Source organism: Aethalodelphis obliquidens, unplaced genomic scaffold (genome assembly GCF_003676395.1).
Source record: "Aethalodelphis obliquidens isolate GAN/ISIS:26980383/991018 unplaced genomic scaffold, ASM367639v1 scaffold25, whole genome shotgun sequence".
In the NCBI taxonomy this organism is placed as follows: domain Eukaryota; kingdom Metazoa; phylum Chordata; class Mammalia; order Artiodactyla; family Delphinidae; genus Aethalodelphis; species Aethalodelphis obliquidens.
The window spans coordinates 13,098,552-13,107,950 of NW_020837969.1; the positions used below are offsets into that span (position 1 = coordinate 13,098,552).

At 39.8% G+C, this 9,399-nt stretch overlaps 1 pseudogene; it reads right to left on the reverse strand.

The window, feature by feature from the left end:
• Positions 1 to 8,453: 8,453 nt before the first annotated feature.
• LOC113628944 (voltage-dependent anion-selective channel protein 3 pseudogene) lies at positions 8,454 to 8,942 on the reverse strand (annotated as a pseudogene).
• Between the last annotated feature and the right edge of the window lie 457 nt (positions 8,943 to 9,399).

A 9,399-nucleotide genomic window follows, 5' to 3' on the forward strand; every position in this document is an offset into this window, starting at 1 on the left:
ATAGCAGATATTATATTAGACAGTAGATATTACGTTAGATTTGATATTTTTATAGATTACAATGTTATTATAAAATATTGACTATATTCTCTGTGCTGTACATTACATCCCTGTGGATTATTTATTTTATAACTGGTAGTTTGTATGTCTTAATCCCCAATCCCATCTTTATTAAAGTTTTCCTTTACTCCAGCACACATTGGTCTCTCCCGTCTACAATTCTGAATGCACTTTTTATATAACTAGACAACTAGTATCATATACTGTCTTATTCTTGAATGGTTTTGCATAAATCAGCCTCACAAGTTACTTGTGAACTTGTTTGTGTTTCTTCTGTTCTCATCTCAAAGCTCTTGGCAAAGTGTACCAAAGTGATTTGTTAATTGATTGATGGGGAAATTTAAACATTAGGAGAAATGTGAGAGGAAAAAGGAGCAAATTGGATATTCTCTTGTTTGATTTGATTTAGCAATCAATGATGGTGTTTAGATTATCCTGTAAGAAGCCTGAACCAGTAGGGGAGATACAGAAAAAGAGTTGATATCAACTGTAGTATAGGGACAGAGAAATGGTAGATCTCTGTATTATTCATCTCTTACTTTTAAATTCTTTCTCCTAAAGAAGAGATAAACCCAGGAGGAAATGCTGTGAGACACATCTTCAGGCAGTGAAAGAGACAGAATGGTGTGAAGATGCACTGAGCTGGAAATACTGAAGAGAGGGTCCAAGACATTCACGTTTGTAAACCACACAGAAAAAACCAGGAAGCACATTTAAACAGAAAAACCCAGGCAATATTAAAGAAGTGAGATTGTGACTGATGAAAGAGTAAGAGGAAAAGCCTTAAATGAACTCAAGGACCCAGTAAATTCGTGGAAAGACAGATTCATTGCTTAACTAGCCACTAAGGAAGGAAATCAGATAACCGTATTATTTTGAAAGAAACCAGATTATGTTTATTGAGTGAACCGGAAGAAGTGAAAAAGGCTAGATACAGGTGCTTTGTTTTGGTTTCTGAGATCGAGTCATGCCAGGGAGCCCATCTGCTATATTCATAAGATGCCAAAATTGGGAGAGATCTTGACAAGCTGATGAACTCTGACTGGTGGGACTGGCCACCATGGACGAGCAGCCAAGGAGAATTGAAAGGAGAGCATGTATTCATGGCTTTGAAGCCCTGTATTATTCTGCAGAGGGGATGTAGGTTATATTATATGACGTGAAGGCAGAGTAAGTAGCCAGCTTGCTGTAAATCACCTGCAGAGCAGCCTTGTTGGCCTCAGGCCAAGGCAAGTAGGCAAGGCTACTTACTCCAAAGACTCTGCAGTCACTAGTTGTTCGACTTAAAGGATAAGAGGGATGTGTTCACCAGGTGTACAAACTGCTATATCAGACAATCCCAGAACTCTAATGTCCAATCAGGTGTTAGGCAGGTGGCCTTCCACATAGTAATTCAGGGAAGCAGCTCCTTCAGTGAAGTTCTGCTGTCTTCAACCCAAGATCATCCTGGAATCATCCATCAGCGAATGGGGGAAGCGGGAAGAGAACTTCCTTAGTCCCTAAGTGGCAGGATCACTTCCTCTACATTCCATTGATGAGAACAAGTTGTAAGGCCCTACCTAGATGCACTGGTGACTGGGAAATTAATTTGACTGTTTTCCTAGGATCATGGAATAGGAGGGGTGAGTTAATCCCTATGGAGGAAAATATTGGGTTGGATTTTTAAAAATCCAAATAATGATTCAAATTTTTCTACCAATCAACATGCCTATAAGCATGGAATGATTTAATTTTTCATTTCAAACAGATGTTTTGGGTTGTGAAGACCCAAAAAGCCTATGGGTCTCATGTGCTTTTTGGTAAAAGAATGTGAGTAAATGGAGATTGCAAAAGTTTATTTGTTGAATCAATGAGTTACTAAATTAATGAAGCTTCTATAGGGATATAGTGGGAGCTAATTCTTCCCCACCAAGAAACATAGAAATAAAAAAAAAAGTCTAAGAAACAGAAATGAGAATTATGAAAATTAATCATTCAGCCAAGAATTACAGCATTTATTAAGAGACAAAAGTACAGAGTTTTGAAATAGCTGAGCTCTAGGAACTTCAATGTTTCAGTTTTGCATCAGGGTGCTATTTCGTTCCCAAGGTTATTTGAGGTCTCCAAACCTCTTTCAGATTGAAGGAAATTATCATGCTTTTCATGCAAGTACCTTAATGTAGCAAGTTGAGGGTATTTTATAGAAGTGTCAAAGGTAGATTTGAAAATTTTAAAAAATGACCAGTATGATAGAGGTTATACAGACAGAAAAGATCATTCTCAAACAATAGCATGAGAGATATGAGTTGGGAATAAAGACTAGAGTTCTTTGTCTATGGCAGAGAAAATGTGCAGAATCTCCCCCTGGAAGACAGACAGACTTACTTAAAGTCATTAGACCAATAACCGTGTTTTCTCTCTTAGAGGTCTCAGGTAACAGAAAAGATGTTTCAGCTCTAAATACAGAGTTTTATAGCAGAAAGATGTCACCTAATTTAATGCCCACTATAAAACTAAAAGGAAGTAAAGTCTTGAAGCAGTAAAATAATTTGCCCAATGTCACAGTTGGAGTGAATAGTCTAATTCTACTCCATAAAGAGGTATTAGCAATCCTATGGTTGTGTTGAAATTGAGGTTACTTGGATGCAAAATATCATGGGTCCTTTGACAAAATGGGTGGTAGGAAGGAGGAACAGAGGGATGGGAGGCCCGTTTCTGAAGCAGTAGGTAAAGAAAGTGTCTATAAGCAGGTGGGCAAGGCCTGGGACTGGGGGACACAGGCAGCCTTCTAGTGCTCGGGAGCCGAGAGGATGAAGCACAGTTCCCAGACATCTGTTTATGGCAGGAAGTGACACTATGGGTCAGTTCAAATCCCAGAGACGGGGCCAGGCTGGGTGCCAAGTCCACTGACAGTTGAACCGGGATTCAGAATAAGGCTGGCCTCCCCATGGCCTACAGACTAGCTAGGGCAACAGACCAGACTTAAGGAAGCAGTGCTTAGCTAGAGATGGGCGCAGGGAGAGAGAGGGCTGGGGACTAGGTGAGCCCCCTGGATGCTTCTGGAAGCTGCCAGGTCTCACACAAGGTCCCTCCAAGAGTCACCTAAGCCCAGCAATTGTGGCCAGGCCACAGGACCCAGTCTGGGCTGGTGGCTTATCCTCAAGCCCCCTAGGTATGTGAGGAGGGGTGGAGACACTCATGGTTTGCATCTGTGGCGTCCAGGACTGACTCCAGGGCTGCGGGGGATGGAAGGATGTAACTGCAGGTTGATTAGGAAGGCAAGGCCCCCAGAGCAGGGTCGATTACGTGGAAATGTGGTGGATCAAGTGGACATGAAGAACAGACCCAGCAGCTCTGCTGTCTCCAAAAGGTCCTAGGTTGGTCCTCTGAAGACCGGGAACTTCAGCTCAGCTTTGCCACTCATTGGTTGTGTGCCCCAGGCAAACGGTTTGTATCTCTAGGTTGTGGCTTCTTCCTTTTAAGGGAGGAACCATACAGCTGACGAGGAGGGTCACCGAATCTCAGAGAGCTTGTGCCGATGGCGGGGATGCTGGAGCATCAAGGGGTCTGAGGCACACAGAAGTGCTCCCAGAGCTGGAAGGCGCTGGACAAGTGGCAGCTGTCACCCTTCTCAGTCACCTCTCCCCTGGGGCCAAAACCCATTCTTCTGGATTTTCCCTCACTGGTCAATGATCCATTTTCTCCTCATAGGATCAAGTCTAGAGTTGGACAAAGTCCATGAAGGAAGGACTGCCTACCTAAATAATGGTATTCCTTATACCCATTCAGGCAACATCACTACCAGCGAACAGTCATTGAATCCTTCTTCAGTTGCCAGATTCCACACTAGGTGCCTTGCATTCCTGACCCCTCCCCCAACAACCCTATCACATAGTTTGTCAATTAGCCCCAATTTATAGATGAAGTCACTGAGACACACAGAAGTTACAAACCAGTGGTGGAATCAGAACTTGAACTCAGGCAGCCTGTGCTTTATAACCACCAAACCACACCGTCTTTCCTAGGCAAGGCTGCTAGATCACGAACAAGCAGGAACAGAGAGTAGAGAAGGAATTTTCAGTGGTAAGAACTGGTAACTGGAGATTTGGGGAAAGAGAAATGAAAAGAATTGAAATGGAGAGGAGAAAAACATTAGTTTTTTGTGGGGAAAATACAGGGAATAAAATTTGTCTTAAGAATAAGATGAAAATGAAGCCGTGAAAGCCAGTTTTATTCATGCATCATAGACTTATAAATTAGACATTCACTGAATAGCTAGAATTAAACATGATGATATCAGCTTTTAGGGGACTCACAGTCTAAAAACCAGATGTTCATACACCTCCAAAATCTAGTTCAACAACAGGAGAGGTTTCTAGTAGAGTGTGGAAAGGGCTGCCTAAAATAGATCCCTAGGCCAAAAGTTACAGAAGAATTGCAAGAGCTGGCAGGGGAGGGAGGGGGAGGTTCTTGTGAAGAAGGTCAAATAATTCCACTCATTCAGGTCAAGCTTCCTCCCCTCATCCCAGCCGTATCAGACAAGAAAGAACAAACTTAGGGTCACTTATTTGGGGGCAGAGACAGGATGTAGAAATGAGGCCACTGGGGACTCCTTACATTGCAAAGCCTTGAAATTATCTCAGTTTTGCTCTGATTCCTCGGTGGAGACGTGTTGAACCCCTGAGTCTACTGACCTCTGCCTGATATTTGCAGATCGGCTTTGTGAGTCTCTAGAAGACAGTTCATGGCCTTTTGTAAGTAGAGAGAGGGCCAACACAATGATTCAAAAGTTGTGGCAGGACTATTTTCAAAGAAATAAAATCCTGGCGTTAGAAAAGCGAAGCTCTTAACCTTTCGGATACGGATGTAAACCATCGGAATGGGATGCAGTGGGCAGGATTAACAGAGTAACTGTAGTCCAGATGCTTCGGGAAGCTGGAAAACCCAAAACATAACAGGGAGAAAAGCAGGATGGCAGACTGAGCAGGAACCACAGGTCTCTGGTTCCGTAAATTCTGATTCCCCCCTCAGCCCCTCACCCATCATCAGGCCTGTTCTTCTCTCTACGGATGGGGTATGAGTTTACACCAAGGGAGAAAGTCCATCTCAACTGCTTCTCTTCTTTCACTTATGTTTTCTCCCCAAATATAAAAATAGCATACTCAAGAGAAGGATTTAGAAAATATAGAAAGAGATAAAAAAGAAAGAATTTCTTATAATCTCAATATTTGTTATCTCCTGCCCTAAGGGGCCACCTGTCTTGTTTACCAAGCTCTACCCCCAGATCCTAGAAGAGTAACTGGCACATAGTAGGCGTTTAATTCCACATCTTTTCTGTATGAATCAATCCCAATTTTAAAAATGAATCAATCGGTATCCAGAGATTACATCTTAATATCAGTTGCACATCATCCCATATTTCAAAGCATGCATTTTCTGTAAACTTGTGTATTTTTTTCCTGGGCATGTTTTTATTGTGGTAAAATACACCTAACATAAAGTTTATCATTTTAACGGTTTTAAAGTATACAATTCAGAATCCGCCTGCCAACGCAGGGGACATGGGTTCAATCCCTGGTCCCGGAAGATCTCACATGCCGCGGAGCAACTAAACCCATGCGCCACAACTACTGAGCCTGTGCTATAGAGCCCGCGAGCCACAGCTACTGAGCCTGTGTGCCACAACTACTGAAGCCCGCGTGCCTAGAGCCTGTGCTCTGCAACAAGAGAAGCCTGCGCACCACGACGAAGAGTGGCCTCTGCTCGTCGCAACTAGAGAAAGCAAAGAAGACCCAACACAACCAAAAAACAAAAAAATCACAGGACTAGTGTGGTCTGTTTGCTTAAAGAATTATTTTTGTGTGTGATTCACTGGTAACATTTCTTCTTCTTCAAGACAGAATTAAAGCTTTTTTCATTGTCAAAAAAAAAAGTATACAATTCAGTGGCATTAAATATATTCATAAGATTGTACAACCACCACCACCATCCATTTCAGAACTTCTCATCATCCCAAACTGAAACTCTATATTCATTAAACAGTACTCCCCATTCATTCCTCCTCCAGCCCCTGATAACCGCTGCTCTACTTTCTGTCCCTACGAATTTACATATTCTAGGTACCCCCTATAAACGGAATCATACACTATTAGTCCCTCTGTGCCTGACTTGTTTCACTTAGCGTAATATTTTCAATGTTCATCCATGTTGTAGCATGTAACAGAATTTCATTTCTTTTAAAGGCTGACTACTATTCCATTGTGTGTGTGTGTGTTTCACATTTTATTTATCCATTCATTTCTTGATGGACATTTGGGTTTTTCCAGTACATATTTACAATTTTGCATCTCCTTTTTTCACTTTATGGTATCTCATGATCATTCTCCATTTTATTAAAATATTTCTTATTGTATATTACATATAATATGAATATATTTACATAGATAGTAATTATAGTTATTATAATTATGTTATATATTTATCCATTTTATTATTTTCTTTTGGCAGGCACATTTTATCTGATTGAGAGACAGTGTTGCTATAATCGTTCTCCTAAGTTTGAACACTTACGTTATTTCAGTCTTTTGCCATGGTAAGCAAGGCTGCAACACCCTTGGACATAAGCCTTTGTCCAAGTGTGTTTGTGATATTATTGTTTTCTAAGGATAGATTCTTAGAAGGTGAATTACTGTGACAATTATGTTATCTAAACTTCTCTTGATGTTTTCTTTCCAATTTGCTTGGCAAATGGCTTTCCAGAAAACAGTATGGTGGTTCCTCAAAAAATTAAAAATAGAACTACCATACAATCCAGCAATTCCACCTTTGGGTATTTATCTGAAGAAAACAAAAACAAAAATTTGAAAAGATATCTGCACCCCCATTTTCACTGCAACATTATTTGTAATAGACAGACATGGAAACAACCTAAGTGCCCATCAATGAATGAATGGACAAAGAAGATGTGATACACACACACACACACACACACACACACACACACACACACAGGAATATTACTCAGCCATAAAAAAAGAATGGAATCTTGCCATTTGCAACAACATGGATGGACCTTGAAATACTGCATGATTTCACTTATATGTGGAATCTAAAACAAAACAAACAAATAAAAAAGCCAAGCTCATAGATACAGAGATCAGATTGGTGGTTGCCAGAGAGGGGATGTGAGGGGTGGGCAAAATGGGTGAAGGAAGCCAAAAGGTACAAACTTCCAGTTATAAAATAAATAAGCCACAGGGATGTCATGTACAGCATGCTGACTATAGCAAATAATACTGTATTGTGTATTTGAAAGTTGCTAAGAGAGTAGATCTTAAATCATTTTCATCACAAGAAAAGATAATTTTGTAACTGTGATGACAAATGGTAACTAGACTTATCATAGTGATCATTTCACAATGTATATAAATGTCAAAGCATTATGTTGTACCTGAAACTAATACTATAACATTATTTGTCAATTATACCTCAATAATTAAAAATAAAAATAAATAAATAAAAATTTTAATTTTTTGCTTGTTGTTGGGATAGAAGGATACAATTGATTTTTGTATATTGGTATATCCAGCAACCTTGCTAACTAATTAAATTTAATAATTTAGCTGTAGATCTTTTTGGATAGTCTATGTACACCACCAAATTGCCTGTGAATAGGGGCAGTTTTCGTCCTTGTGTTCATATTCTTACACTTGTTTTCTTTATCTTTCTTATTAGTTGGCTCAGATATTCTTGTCTCATTCTCAGTTCCAGAGGGAAAGTTTTTAACATTTAATCATAATGTTTGTGTACGTTTTTTTTATAGGTGCATTTTATCAGATTCAAGCAGTTTTATTTACATTTGCTAAAAGTTCTAATCATGAATATATATTGAATTTTGGCAAGTTCTTTTTTGGCACTTATCTATAAGGTAATATGATATTTTCCCCTAATTCTGTTAATATGACAAAATTTTTCAGGTGTTAAACCATTCTTTTTTTGTTTCAAATGTGATGGTTTTATTTTATTTTCTTCTGATGCAAAACCAAAGATTCCACTACAGCACAGAGACCAATATAATAAAAGGTCATGAGGAAGTGAGGGACAGGCAGGACGTGATGTACAAACTGGAGGATCATGTCATTTCTTTATAACATGACACTACATCATCACTGAGGAACACACTCAAAATAACACTTCGGAACTAAAAGGTGGCACAAACGTGACAACCTCCAGGAATGCCTTCAAGCACCTCCCTTAGGATGGACTTATGATCTCTAGACTTCAGTATGGGCAAGATTACAATTTTTGGAAGAATAAAAGTTTGCACTTTTCAAATTTCACAGAAGACCTTGACTAAGGTCAAGACATAGTGGGTTCATTTCTCTTAATTCCCAGGGACAAAGCTGGTGCATTACTCAAAACCACGTTAAGCTTCTTAGTTCAAATCCCGACCCAACCTTGTGATTTCCCGCATTGAAGTTCCTTCCATCAATCAAAGCAGATAGGGTCAGTCTGACTCCTGGGCAAAGTGTTCGGGTATGGCCCTGTCCAATCAGGCTGGCATGACTTACTTTAGCAGATAGAGAAGTTCTATAAGTCACTTTGTATTTAGCGGTGATGTCAGAAACGGGTATCCTTAACTGCCAGCCACCCAAGCGAGGTTCGGTGACATTTCAATCTGCTCCTTAACCTTCTGCTGGATACAACCTCCAAATTCAGGGCCATGGTTCACAGAAGTGAGGAGCTGGAAGTCTGCGGCCTTGTAGCCCAGGGCAAAATTATTCCGTGACAGTTTGGACTTGGCTGTGTCAAAGCTCATCAAAGCTCATCTGATAGTCAGCAAGCCAGCCCTCAAAGACTGACAGAGCCCACTCACAGATGGCTGGTTCAGAAAAATCGATCAGTTAGTTCATTACTAGGTACAGTTGAGTGATATTCTATTGTGTTAAAATTCCACAATTTGTTTATACCTTCACCGTTTGGTGGACATTGGAATTGTTGCGTCACGTGTAAGTGTATGTTTAACTTTTTAAGAAACTACCAAATTATTTTCCAGAGTGGTTTTGCCATGTATTTTCATTTTTATATATTTAAAACCCCGTAAGACTTCACTATTATGGTTTCAATCCTCAATATTCGTTTATATTTCCCTTTATGTTTATCTTCTATTTTTCTTTTCACTCTTTTTTGCATCTCTGAGCTACTAGCTGGAATCATTTTCTTTCTGGCTGAAGAACATCTTTTGGTATTTTCATTAGTGTTGGTCTGCTGATGATGAATTTTTTTCATTTTTGTTTGTCTGAAAATGTATTTGTTTCACCTACATTTTTGAAGGATATTTTTGCTGTCAGTCTGGTTGCT